Source organism: Mobula birostris, chromosome 1 (genome assembly GCF_030028105.1).
Source record: "Mobula birostris isolate sMobBir1 chromosome 1, sMobBir1.hap1, whole genome shotgun sequence".
Taxonomy (NCBI): domain Eukaryota; kingdom Metazoa; phylum Chordata; class Chondrichthyes; order Myliobatiformes; family Myliobatidae; genus Mobula; species Mobula birostris.
Window position 1 is genome coordinate 109786062 of NC_092370.1, and position 14574 is coordinate 109800635.

At 40.8% G+C, this 14574-nt stretch overlaps 1 protein-coding gene across 2 annotated transcripts in view; it reads left to right on the forward strand.

Moving 5' to 3' along the window:
* Positions 1–2516: 2516 nt before the first annotated feature.
* The window catches only part of LOC140198856 (ALS2 C-terminal-like protein), a 107990-nt gene continuing 95932 nt past the window's right edge, over positions 2517–14574 (forward strand). For both annotated transcript variants that reach the window (XM_072260016.1, XM_072260026.1), the window contains exon 1: positions 2517–2623. The gene's annotated coding sequence lies outside the window, so the exon portion shown is untranslated. The remainder of the gene's footprint in view (positions 2624–14574) is intronic.

The following is a 14574-nucleotide window of genomic DNA, read 5'->3' on the forward strand; positions in this document are numbered from 1 at the left end:
TTCTGGGCCTGGAATCCAGGTCACTCATTAGCCCAGAACGTAGGGTCAAGAGTGCAAGGAGGGTACATGACCAGATACAGGGATCAGAGTGCGGCCAGGACCTGGGTGTGGACTGTGAGCCCGATGTCCAGCCTGAGATAGGGGTCAGGAATGTGTGCAGGCTTGTCGTTGGAGCCAAGGTCCATAATGGTCATTATTACTTACCTCTTTTAAACATACAGTGTTCAATGGGACTTTTTCCACTTCTGCGCAACATGTTAAAATAAAGATAAATAAAACTATACTCACCAGAGTCTGTGGATGCTGACAGCTAAGCAAAAGCAAAGTGCTTCTCAAGGAAGTCAGTGAGTTCAGAAGGTTCTGTGGGGGGAAACACACGGTCAACATTTTGGGTTGAGACCCTTGGTCCAGTCTGCATAAAAGTGCCCTTGGATTTAATGGGAGTAAAATCCAATATCTGGAAAATCTGCTAGTCTTCTATTACCAAAGTCCCAAGATTGCTGGATGATTTACTATATCATTGCCAGCAAAAACTGATGTGGGGAAGTGTATTTATCACTAGGTATTTGAACTCCAATGTGATACAATCAACAGCATATTTGCACTTAAGCAAACATGACACTTACTTCTCTAGAGATGTCCCTATAGCTTGGTATGGCCATTTTTCTGTGATAAATTACGTGAGAAAAGGAGAAAAGGATCTTGGTGATTCTAGGGATGACTTGCGGCAGACTGAAAAGCTTGAGCATGTAGGTATTAAGGAAGAGGATATGCTGGAGCTTTTGGAAAGCATCAAATTGGATAAGTCACTGGGACTGGACGAGATGTACCCCAGGCTACTGTGGGAGGCGAGAGAGGAGATTGCTGAGCTTCTGGTGACGATCTTTGCATTGTCAATGAGGACAGTAGAGGTTACAGAGGATTGGAGGGTTGCAGATATTGTTCCCTTATTCAAGAAAGGGAGTAGAGATAGCCCAGGAAATTATAGACCAGTGAGTCTTACTTCAGTGGTTGTTAAGTTGATGGAGAAGATCCTGAGAGGAGACAGGGTTTATGAACATTTGGAAAGGCATAATATGATTAGAAATAGTCAACATGGCTTTGTCAAAGGCAGGTCATGCCTTACAAGCCTGATTGAATGTTTTGAAGATGTGACTAAACACATTGATGAAGGTAGAGCCGTAGATGTAGTGTATATGGATTTCAGTAAGGCATTTGATAAGGTACCCCATGCAAGGCTTATTGAGAAAGTAAGGAGGCATGGGATCCAAGGGGTCATTGCTTTGTGGATCCAGAACTAGCTTCCCCACTGAAGGCAAAGAGTGGCTGTAGATGGGCCATATTCAACATGAAGGTTGGTGACCAGTGGTGTGCCTCAGGGATCTCTTCTGGGACCCCTACACCGTGATTTTTATAAATGATCTGGATGAGGAAGTGGAGGGATGGGTTAGTAAATTTGCTGATGACACAAAGGTTGGAGGTGTTGTGGATACTGTGGAGGACTGTCCGAGCTTACAGTGGGGCATTGATAGGATGCAAAACTGGGCCGAGAAGTGGCAGATGGACCCAGGTAAGTGTGAAGTGGTTCATTTGGTAGGTCAACTGTGATGGCAGAATATAGTATTAATGCTAAGACTCTTGGCAGTGTGGAGGATTAGAGGGATCTTGGGGTCCGAGTCCATAGGACACTCAAAGCTGCTATGCAGGATGACTCTGTGGTTAAGAAGGCATACGGTGCGTTGTCCTTCATTAATCGTGGGATTGAGTTTAAGGGCTGAGAGGTAATGTTGCAGCCATATACGACCCTGGTCAGACCCCACTTGGAGTACTATGCTCAATTCACTACAGGAAGGACGTGGAAACCATAGAAAGGGTGCAGAGGAGATGTTGCCTGAATACGTTGAGTGAACTCGGCCTTTTCTCCTCGGAGCGACGGAAGATGAGAGGTGACATGATAGAGGTGTATAAGATGATGAGAGGTATTGATTGTGTGGAGAGTCAGAGGCTTTTTCCCAGGGCTGAAATGGCTAGCACGAGAGGGCATAGTTTTAAGGTGCTCGGAATTAGATACAGAGGAGATGTCAGGGGTAAGTTTTTTACGCAGAGAGTGGTGAGCACATGGAATGGGCTGCCGGCAGCGGAGCTTAGGAAAATAGAGGTCTATGGGTAATCCTAGGTAATTTCTAAGGTAAGAACATGTTCGGCACAGCTTTGTGGGCTGAAGGGCCTGTACTGTGCTGTAGGTTTTCTATGTTTCTATGAGTAATTTTGTCCTGTACTTTTGCATCTAATTTATTCCTGTGACCGCAGATGCATATAATCCACATTTCAGTATATGTAAAGCAAGGTAAATCTGGTGGGATTTCTGTATTTGACTCTTAAAAATTAATTGGCTAGAGGGAGGCATTGAGTCTGGAAAGGTGCACCAGTCATCTCTATGGTTACTTGGAATTTATGCAAAGCAACATGGGAAGGAGGAGCTTGTTTGCTGAACTATACTTCCTTATTGAGGCAGTTTACACTACAGTGGAATATTCTTGGTATCACAAGCTTGCATTGTTAGTGCGGGCAGATGTGAAACATTAGTCCACTCAGGACAAACTAAGCATCACTGCAACTATAGGTAAGGCACTTGGTTTGCTTATAAATTCTGTTGTTGCTGTAGAGTAAATGTTTTCTGCAAGAACTTTTTGCTTTTCAAAGATGTAATTAGTTTTATTCTGAAGAAAGTTAATCCCCTGACGGTTGTTTCATTTAAGAAAATTCTCTGTCATGCCTATTTGGCATGTTATAACAAGTGCTGTTTTGTTTTCCTGAGCTGTGTTTTTCAATTGCTTGGATAATCTGTCAGCAACAAACATTACTTTACTGCTAAATCAGCATTCTGGTTTTGTTCAGATTCTCTCTCTTTCTTAATAGTTGAACTGAAACAATCAAGACTTGTAAAACCAATCTGTACACTGACAGAGAAATGCAAACTAGCATTGCTGACTACAGGATAAAATTAGTGTAGGAGGAAACCAACGTCCTTCTCTTAGTGCTGATGGAATTCCCACACACGCTCCTTTCTTCAATAACTCTTTGAAAATATCTTAATTTTTACCTATCCCATGAACTATGGAAATAAGAGCTTGTGCCCGGCAATTACATTTGACCTTTTTTGTAAGAAACACGCAAAGTTGTATTAAGCACATAATTTAGCCTGGTGGCAAGATGTTGGACTGCACCCAGCAGCAGTGGGAATTCCTGGCATAATCCCCAGAGATGGCAAACTGTTTAGTGTACTATGCTCAAAACTGTATGGACATAATGTTTGGCTCCTATTACTAGCAAATGGAATCAGAAGGAAAAATAATTTCTCTTCAATAGGGGATTTCCTTTTGTTCTGCACTACATTAGAATTATTTGCTGACATTTTCCAAAGCATGAATATGGCCCTCTTTTTCCTGGAGTGGAAAAATTCTACTGAAGTACAAACAGGCAGAATGAAATGCATCATAGCTTTAGTTTGGAGAAGAACCGCATTTTCCAGATATTGGAGCAAGAAGCCAAGGCTAATATTTCAGTGCAGCTCTGAGGAAGTATGGCACTGGTGAAAGAACACTTCCCTGCTTTAAAGATACACTTAAATTAGCTATTTCAGAGGTAATGGGCAATCCACTTTTGCATTTTGACCATCAACACTCATCCATAAAGTTATTATCACATTGCTCTTTTGGAGCTATGCTGTGATAAATTGATTGTTGTGTTCATTACATTGCAAATAACCATATTTCAGTGTTTTAGTTTCTGAAACATTTTGGAAGTTTTCCCTAATCACCTAGAATGCTCCATTGCCATCAACTGATCACAGAATTGTTTGAATTCTTTTTGAGAGCTCATTTTTAAAAGTTATGAGGAACAACATAGGAGCATCAAAAATGATGATTTGAAGTGTTAAGTGAACATAATGTTTTATGTTTTAAAAGTTACACAATCTGTTCCTCATAATCCAAGCAACCAGATTGCAATCACAAAGTACAACTTCTGCTTTTCTCCCCATTTACACAAGACCCAATTTTAATTTTAATTTCACAATTAACGTTGAATAATGCAGATGAACTTGACTGAGTTAAGCAGACCTGAACAGCCTCATCCTGGTATTCACCACCATAGATTCTGCCTGACTTGCTGAGTTCCTCCAGCATTTTGTTTGTGTTGCTCAAGATTTCCAGTGTCTGCAGAAGCTTCTGCGTTTCTGTGTTAATAGGATGAGATTTAATATTTTCTAGGTTGTGATTATATCAGAATCACGTTTAACATCATTGGCACATGTCATGAAATTTGTTGAAATTTTATAATATGTATTCATTGGCCAGATTTACAAACTTTTTTGAATGTGAGTAGATTTGTTCACATGGGATATTTTAAGTTAAAGGTGATACACTAATTCTCTTTGTTTTACTCTTCTCATTCTCTCCTAATCCACTTAATGAACTAATATGCTATTTTCCAATTTCAATAAACTTTTCACTGCATCAGTGTGGTAACCTTCACATCATTTCTATCTGCTTCACATAAAAAATGCTGGTGGAACGCAGCAGGCCAGACAGCATCTATAGGAAGAGGTACAGTCGATGTTTCGGGCCGAGACCCTTCGTCAGGACTAACTGAAAGAAGAGATAGTAAGAGATTTGAAAGTGGGAGAGGAGGGGGGAGATCCTAAATGATAGGAGAAGACAGGAGGGGGAGGGATGGAGCTAAGAGCTGGAAAGTTGATTGGGAAAAGGGATATGAGGCTGGAGAAGGGAGAGGATCATGGGACGGGAGGAAGACCAGAGGATGGGCAAAAAGTTGTAGTGAGAGGGACAGAGGGAGAAAAAAGAGGGAAAAAAGGGAAAATAAAAAATATATAATAAACAAACAAACAAACAAACAAACAAATAAATAAATAAGGGATGGGGTACGAAGGGGAGGTGGGGCATTAACGGAATTTAGAGAAGTCAATGTTCATGCCATCAGGTTGGAGGCTACCCAGGCGGAATATAAGGTGTTGTTCCTCCAACCTGAGTGTGGCTTCATCTTGACAGTAAAGGAGGCCGTGGATAGACATATCAGAATGGGAATGGGACGTGGAATTAAAATATGTTGTCACTGGGAGATCCTGCTTTCTCTGGCGGACAGAGCGTAGGTCTGCTTTATTATTTTCTGTTGTCAGTGACTGAATCATTTATTCATTACAGTACTTCCTCTCTCTGTTGGCAGTAGCCATTGCCTTTGTTATTGACTTCAACTAGCTATACACTTCATGAGCCCCCAATGTTCATGTTTTCATGTTAGTTCTTCAATTGCTATTTGGATAGTTCCACTCCCACTGTTCTTTACACACCCTGATGTTTTTCATTTCCCTTCTTTAATTTAACTATTTCCCTTCTTTAACGTAACCATTTCTCTTTTGACATTTCAGAAGCTTTCTTCCAGCATCCGTTCTGGAGGAAAATTGCAGATGTTTTACCAACTTGTGTCCCCTTATTTCTGATTCATTAGCCAATAGAAATAAGTTCTATGTATGTGTACCACTTAAATAAACTGCATAGCCATAAAATTGCTTTTTAATGCTCTCTGGTGACAAGATATAGCATTTTACTCTGCTCTCAGCTCCGCTCAGCCTTCTACTCTTATAGCTGAGGTGCCTTGTCCTTGAGGAGTCCTACGTATAACATTAACGCTTTTCTTCTTTGTATATTTCCAACAAGATGATATCGGATTTTCTGAACTTACAGGCTTTCTGTTTTATTCATCTTGCATTCATTTCTGATGGTTTCTAAGATACGTACAAAGGATATTTGATGGACTGACTTAGGTGTTGACTAAAAGAAGGTGATAAGGAGAGAGGTGTGCTTGTTGTGTTGCAATGATGTCACAATTGAAAACAGAAATTTTAATAGAACCTTTTAGTAACCTGCAAGTGTCATGTTTTTACATTTCTTTGTGGAAGCAAGTGAATTTTAAAGTTAAAATTTATGTTTCTTGTCCCTTTAAGTATGTAATCATAGAAACATAGAAAATAGGTGCAGGAGTAGGCCATTCGGCCCTTCGAGCCTGCACCGCCATTCAGTATGATCATGGCTGATCATCCAACTCAGAACCCTGTACCAGCCTTCCCCCCATACCCCCGATCTCTTTAGCCACAAGGGCCATATCTAACTCCCTCTTAAGTATAGCCAATGAACCGGCCTCAACTGTTTCCTGTGGCAGAGAATTCTACAGAATCATTAATTGTATGGTTCGGAAAATCACCTAGTCTGGCACCATTAAAGCCAGAGAGTGTCAGATAATCGCAGTTTCACTGTACTGCCCTTATTGATTGTGGTAAATGCCAGTTAATCAAAAATTAAAACAAGTAAAAACACAAAGTTTGAAAATTAAACAAAAACACTGCAAGAGCTTAGCCAGGTAGTTAACATTTTGTAAGAGACCCTATCTTGAAGTCTGTTTCTCCTTTTCATAGATATTATTTGCTTTGCTGAATTCTTCCAGCATTTTCTGTTTTTGTGTCATATAAACGTTTTCTGGAGATAGACATTACATGTCATTTATAGGTACGTGAATATTACTTTGGCCTTGCCAACCCTGTTTGCAGGGATGGACTAATTCATGACATAATTGAAGAATTTTTATTGGATATAAATGGCCTGTAGTCATCAGGGAACTTTCCTACTTTAATTGATGAAGAAACTGAAGTTGATTGTGCCTGGGTCAAAACCCTTGGGATCTCCTGTAATAATATCCCGAGGAGTGAGATAGTTGTCTTCTGACAATAGTAATAGTGTTCATTGGTTAATGATGGAGCTTAGCCTTAATTCACATTGACTCTTGTAATATTAGGCTCCTCGATGCTGCACTTGTTAAAGCTTTTGTTTTCATTGCACCACTTGTTTTCAACTCTTCTCTCTGAGTTTGAACCAACACTGAAATTAAATCTCTGAGTGTATAGGAACACTAAATCTGAAGGAAATGTAGAAAGCTTTGGCTACAAAAACCAAAGCTCCATTTTTATTGCATTTCTCTTGTCATGACACAAGAGGACATTTTTTCAGTTGAGCTCTTACTGGCTTCCAGCAGCAATCGCATTAGCCCCATTTCTTCTCGCTTTACTTGTCTGTGCCTTGTCTTTCACATACAGTATATCCATTGACTCCCTTCAGCAGTGAAGAATAGTTAAGGTAAGATATTCCTTTAATGCCTCAGGTACTTTTTAATCTTCAGCATAACATCTGTTGCCTTTCCGGAGCCTTCATTTAATTTGATGCATATAGAAACTTTACTAATCCTAACAACTAAATTACTCTCACAATCTGCTCAGCCGCTAGTGTTTAAAAGCTGAGCTTGGCAAAAATATAAAGGCCTCCTGGACAGTGAATATCCATCACTCCACTGTTTATGGATCTAAACAGCTCCCCCCCCCCCCCAGGTTATGCAATAATTCAACCAACTTCTGATTTAGCCTATTGCATTCTGTGCTCATGAAATAGCTTGATCTAATTTGGAGAAAACAAATATCGATCGATGACCACTTTGAAGAACACTTCCATTTTGTCTGCAAGGGCGACTCTGCTTTTGCTGTCTGTCACTTTAATTCTCCAAACCAACTTCCATTCTGACCTCTGTATCCTTGGCTTCTCCCACTGTTCCAATGAAACCCAACATAAGCTCTTCGAACAGCAACTCATCTACCGTCAGCATTGACTTTGACAGTTTTAGTAAAGCAACATTTCCAAATTGTGTCAGAACTGGCCATTACTGATGCCAGGTCATGCACTAATTTAGTCAGCTTTAGTTTTCCCTCCATCAATGCTACTGGAGATGCTGATTCTACCCTGCACTTTGTTTCATTTCACATTTCCAGCAGCTCTTCTGTTCTTCATTTCACAGTTTTGGACTTCTTTCCCCTTTTGCCTTTATTCACTGCCCTCTGTTTACGCTCCTCCACACAGATCAGCTGTGATGAGCAAGCATTCATCACACTTTCTGAGGTCACCAACAACATGTCTGTCATCAAGACATAAGCAGTTGCTTTGTTTCCTCCAACAGAAACACCCACCTCTGCAATTTAAGGCATCCTCATTTTCTCGCAGAGCTTATTAATCTGAAATATTACCTTTGTTTTTCTCTCTGCTCAGATGCTGCTTGATCTGCTGAGCATCACCAGCACTTTCTCCTTGTGTTTCTGAATATTTTACCATTGCTTCTCCTTATTTTGAAACCTAACTGTTAAAAGTCTCTCAACAGAATATTATTCCTATTAACTGTTCTCCATCATTCCCAATTTCTCCTTCGGATCTGGAAATGCTCCTAATCCTGGGAGTGAGCAGACAAAGTAAAGGAAAAGGAAATATTGATATTTAATTTTGAATATTGAAATAATATATAAATTATTGATAGAGTTGACGTGGTTAGACTTTTTCCATTGAGAGTGGGGAAGATTAAAACAAGAGGGCATGGGTTGAGAATTAGAGGGCAAAAGTTTAGGGGTAACATGAGGGGGAACTTCTTTACTCAGAGAGTGGTGGCTGTGTGGAACGAGCTTCCAGCAGAAGTGGTTGAGGCAGGTTTGATTTTGTTGTTTAAGGTTAAGTTGGATAGATATATGGACAGGAAAGGAATGGAGGGTTATGGGCTGAGTGCGGATCAGTGGGAATAGGATAGGGTAAGAGTTCAGCACGGACTAGAAGGGCTGAGATGGCCTGTTTCTGTGCTGTAATTGTTATATGGTTATATGGTTATATACAAGACAGTTATCAGTCGTGGCTGCAAAGAGTTTATCTTCCCCCGTTCTCCCTCACTATAGTGATACCTCCTTTTGAAAATCTTGCTATACCATGGTGCTATGGTCAGGGTGGTCATATAGTCTGTGGTCACATTCATGAATGTAAACAAAGACTGCACGTCCACCCAGCAGTCTTTGTCAACATCCAGTAGTGTAGTAATTGTTTTAGCTTGTTTTTGCAAGGTGAAATTCCAGAACCTCTCCACCTCTGTCACCTGAATCCTTGTGTCACATTATCTTTCCCTCTTGGCCAATAACCAAATCCAGGATGCCCGAGTACAGGTAACCTCTCCCTCTCTGCCTCCAGCACAACAGGTAGATCAAGGCTCCTCAAAGTTCGGTATTGCTGGGGTTTCACTGGTCTTCATAAAATCCAAACACTGCAGCTATAACACATTAGGTGCCCTACTATTCCATACAAATTTCATTTTATGTATTCAATTAGATGTGTTTCTATTTACTCAATTTAGTTACTTAACAACAAGTCAATCTGTATTAGTCTGTTCAAGACTTTTTTTCTTTACAAAACCTTTAATTTACCACAAGACCATTTAAATATTCCCTGAACCACTGAAAATCCTCATGCACTGGAGGTACAAATCAGCACCTTTTTCCCACTCCGCTACTCCTCGAATGTGCCTGTGGCGACAATGTTTCAGCCCATTACTCCAGCCAGTCTATGTCTTGATACAATCTATCTCTATCCTCTTTGCAATTCACAATGTTGTAAGTATTGTCTCATCCACAAAATTTTGAACTCCCAAACTTCAATCATTAATATACTGTAGATCAAAGAAAAATCAATGCACCTTCTTCCCCCAGTCTGAAAAACATTCATTCATCATGCTTCTTTGTCTGTTACTTAACATCTGTGTATCTATGCTCACAATGTTCATTTTAAGTATGTGCCTCAACTTTTCTGCTAAACTTATTAAGTGGCACCTTATTAAGAGTGATCTGGAAGTCCAAGTACACCACATCAACTGCATTATCCTTTCTAACTTTGTCCAACAACCTATATAAATGAATCCATTTCCTTCTCAAAGTTCAAAAGCTCTAAGTAAATTTATTATCGAAGTACTTATACTTCACCATATACAACCCCGAGATTCATTTTCTTGCAGGCATTCACAGTAAATGCAAGAAACACAATGGAATCAATGAAAGATCGCAGCCAAAAGGACAGGCAAACAATTAATGTGCAAAAGACAACAAACTGTGCACATACAAAAAGAAAGAAAAAACAAAATAAAACAATAATAATAAATAGCAAATAAGCAATAAATATCAGGAACATGAAATAAAGAGTCCCTGAAAGTGAGTCCATAGGTTGTGGGAACACTTCAGTGAGGGGGTGAGTAACTTGAGTAAAGTTAGCCTTTCTGGTTCAAGAGCCTGATGGTGAGGGGTAATAACTGGTGCTGTGGGTCCTGAGGTTCCTGTACCTGCTCCCTGATGGTAGTAGTAAGAAGAGGATATGACCTGGTGGTGGGGATTGATGATGATGGATGCTACTTTCCTGTGACAATGTTCTGTGTAGATGTGTTCAGTGGTGGGGAGCTTTACTCATGATGGACTGGGCTATTTCCACTGTTTTTTGTAGTCTTTTCCATTCAAGGGCATTGGTATATCCATACTAGGCCATGATGCAACCACACATCTATAGAAGTTTTCAAAGTTTTAGAATACATTCCGAATCTTCACAAACTTCTGAAAAAGTAGTGGTGCTGCTGTAGTTTCTTCATAATGGCACTAATGTGCTGAACCCAGGACAGATCCTCTGAAATGATAACACCAAGGAATTTAAAATTGCTGACCCTCTCCACCTCTGACCCCTGATGAGGACTGGCCCATGGACCTCCAGTTTCCTCCTCCTGAGATCAATAATCATTCCTTTCGTCTCGCTGACATTGGGTGAAAGGATGTTGCTGTGGCACCACTGAGCTAGATTTTCAATCTCCCTTCTCTAAGCCGATTCATAACCACATCTGAGTTGGCCAATGACAGTGGTGCCATCAGCAAACTTAAATATATCATTGGAGCTGTGTTTAACCTCGCAGTCATAAGTGTAAAGTGAGTTGAGCAGGAGGCTAAACACAGCCTTGTGGTGTACCTGTGTTGACAGTGATGGTGGAGGAGATGTTGTTGCCAGTCTGAACTGACTGGGGTCTGCAAGTGAGGAAACTGAGAATCCAGTTGTATAAGGAGGTACTGAGGCCCAGGTCTTGAAGCTTATTGATTAGTTTTGAGAGGATGATGATATTGAGTGCTGAGCTGTACTCAATGGAGAGCATCCTGTTGTATGGATCTTTGCTGTCCAGATGTTCCAGGGTTGAGTGAATAGCCACTGAAAGGGCATCAGCTGTGGATCTGTTGTGATGGGAGGCAAACTGGAGTAGGTCAAATCACTTCTCAAGCAGGAGTTACATGTTTCATAACTAACCTCTCAAAGCACTCCTTCACAGTGGCGGATGACCATGCTGTTCTCAGGCACCGGTATAATTGAAGCCTGCTTGAATCAGGTGGGCACCTCAGACTGTTGAAGCAAAAGGTTAAAGATAATGGTGAACACTCCAGCTAGCTGATCAACTTAGGTCTTTAGTACTTGGCTAGGAACCCTGTTTGGGCCGGATGCTTTCTGTAGATTCACCCTACTGAAGAATGCTTTCACGTCGGCCTTAGAGACTGAAATCACAGGGGCATCAGGGGCTGTAGAGTTTGTAAAGGTGCCTCTGTATTTTGATGGTCAATGCAAGTATAAAACATATTGAGCTCATCTGGGAGTGAAACCTTGTTGTCACCAATGTTGCTTAGTTTAATTTTGAAGGAAGTGATAGCATTAAAGCCCATTATAGCTGTCGAGTATCCTTCAAAGGTTCAAGCTGGTCTGGATTTGCCACTTTCTGGAGAGATAGCTTTCTGGAGTTGTTCATGGACCTCTTGTATTTTCCCTGATTACCAGACCTGAAGACCACTCAACAATTTGCAGATCTCATGGTTCATTCAGGGCTTCTGGTTGGGGAAGACTCCAAATGTTGTTGTGGGGACACACTCAGCTATGACTGTTTTTATAAAGTCCATGATAACTATGGTATTCATTCAGATCCTGAATACAGCCCAGTCCACCAACTCAAAGCACTCCTGTGGCTGCTCCTCTGCCTCCTACATCCACCTCTTCATTGTCCACTCCTGTAGCCTTGCTCTTTAGCCTCTGCCTGTATGCAGGTAGGAGGAGGACAACCAAATAATCAGTTTTCCCAAAATGTGGTCTAAGATCAAACGGCAGGCATTCCTTATGGTGGTATTGCAGTGGCCAAGTGTATTGGGATCTCAGGTGCTGCAGGTGATATGCTCATGATAATTGGGCCAAGATTTCTTCAAACAAGCCTGACCAAAGTCCATGACAATGATTGGAAAGGCAACAGTGTAGGCTGTTTCTTGTTTGCTGATGGTGGTGCTTAGTACTTCAAATAGTGGAGGTATAATTTGTTCATCTGTGCTGATCACCCCATCCTTGACTAAGCTGTTCCACCGTGAACACGATCTGTAATGAGTCAACATGATGCTTTCAGATCAGGTCATGCACAGCACATACCTCCGCCACACTGCTCAGGTGTGTTTTTGGGGTACAGGGGATAGTGACCCTTGTGCCTGTTTTGTGTTCTATCGCTGAGCAGCAGTGAACAATCTGACTGGCCTATCAGAATTCTCTTTGGGAACTAGTTGACTTGATCAGCATTTCTGATCTGGCTATTGTTCACAATTGCACTTAATAAAAAGAAAGTACCTGCTTAACATCAGGCTTGTATGGTATGTAAGCTGTGGTCAGGGTCACGGAGGAGAACTGTTTCGATAAGAAACACTTAGGTCCTCAATCCAGTTCTCCAGTGACTGTATATTTGCTAACTAGGTACTAGGTAGAGGAAGTTTCATACCCTGTTGTTTTAGTCTAGTTTAGAATCCTCCCCTCCTCCCTCTCTTTCAGCCATGGTGACGTACCTTCATCTGATTAAAGGTGCCATACCTGCATTCTTAAATGTTAAGTCTGTCAAGTCCTTCGGAAGATCATGAAATCACGAGTTAATTATGATGGTTCAAAAGTACATCACTTAAGGAGAAATTACTGATTGTAGTGACAGTTGTTCAGAAGTATATTTACAAGTTTTATAAGCTGCCTGCAACATGTTGCCATGCTTCACCAGCGCCATCAGTGGCTATTAATCCAGGGTAGGATAAAAATTTTGGAAAATTTTCCCACAAAGTTAAACTAACTGGCCTGGTGTTGTTGGACTCATTCTTGCTCCTTTTCTCTCAAATAAGAAAAGAATAAGAAAATTACATCTGTTACTCTTCTGTCCTCTAGAACCATTGTCATACCAAAAAGCATCGAAAGATTATGATCATTACCCTTGCAATTTCCTCTTCAAAATCCATACTTGTATTCTACATGGTTCCAGCGACTGACCCATTTTAAGCTCAGCAGCTTTTCTTGCACTTCCATGCCAAGTTTTTAAACATTAATTTTTTTAGCTACATGTTGAATTTTCCACTTTCAGGTAACCCATACCCCTGGAGTTCTTCACTCACACACACTTACCTGTTCACTTAGATACCTCCTCCTTTAGTTTCCTTATCCTACCCTATCCCCTCCACTCCCCTCTCCTGCTCCTTCAACTGATTCCTTTGTCCACCTTTTACCCGTCTCATCTGGTTAAACCATGGGTGTCAAACTCATTTTAGGTCACAGGCTGGATTGAGCAAAATACGACTTCATGTGGGCCGGATCAGTTGTGCACGTGTGAGTGCATGTGCAAATGCACGCACACATGCTCCCACAGCCTTTATTTTTTCAACCTGCTCTCGTGTGTCTCAGTCTCTGCTATAACTACAAAGTGTTTCACTTTATGAATTTCATTTCTTATGAAGAAGATTGCCTAGCAAGCATTATTTTTATGATTGGTATTAACTTACAGTCGTAGGCTACAAGAAAGTTGCGATGAGAAAGAGAAAAAACAATGCTATTTTGGCTAAGGTCGTTTTGGAAGCCATACCCTTTCCATTAATAAACCATTTGAAATCAAACATTAGCATACACAAATGTAGACCTAACGAAACAAATTGTAAATGTAGGCTACACAACTGCATCTAATTTTTATTAGCCTGCTTCCGGCAATCAAACTCAGACAATGAACACAGTTAGCCTCTAATTTTTATTGAAGTGATAACATTTACAATAATAGAATAGTCAGAAAATGAATGAGTCACAATATTATGACACTCAATATTTCATAATGCATTTTGCTTACTTGTGGCAGTGCATCGGACAGTGTCACTCACTTTCACTTGCTGCTTCCAGACAGCTGATATCTCTTGGCTTTAACCAGCCTGTCAACATCAGGGACCAGTTTCTGGGCAGTTGTGATTTTCATAATGTCATTTAGATGTCTGTGTGTCAGCTACGAGCGCAGTTTGGATTTGTTAATGTTCATTATGGAGAATGCCTGCTCACAGAGATATGTTGTCCCAAACATGCAAAGGATCTTTGAGGCAAAGTCTGTCATCTTGGGGTACATCGGTCCCAGGTATTGATAGAATGAGTCCAGACCCACAGTCTCAAATCTCAAAGCCGAGTTACACTGAATTTCAATTAGTTCCATTCGGAGTTCCTCCAGCACATCTGATGCTGCGTTGACGGCAAACGGCGAGCAAAATAGTGAGAATTCCTTCTCGAGCTGAGTGAAGACCTGGAAATGATTCTGAAACTC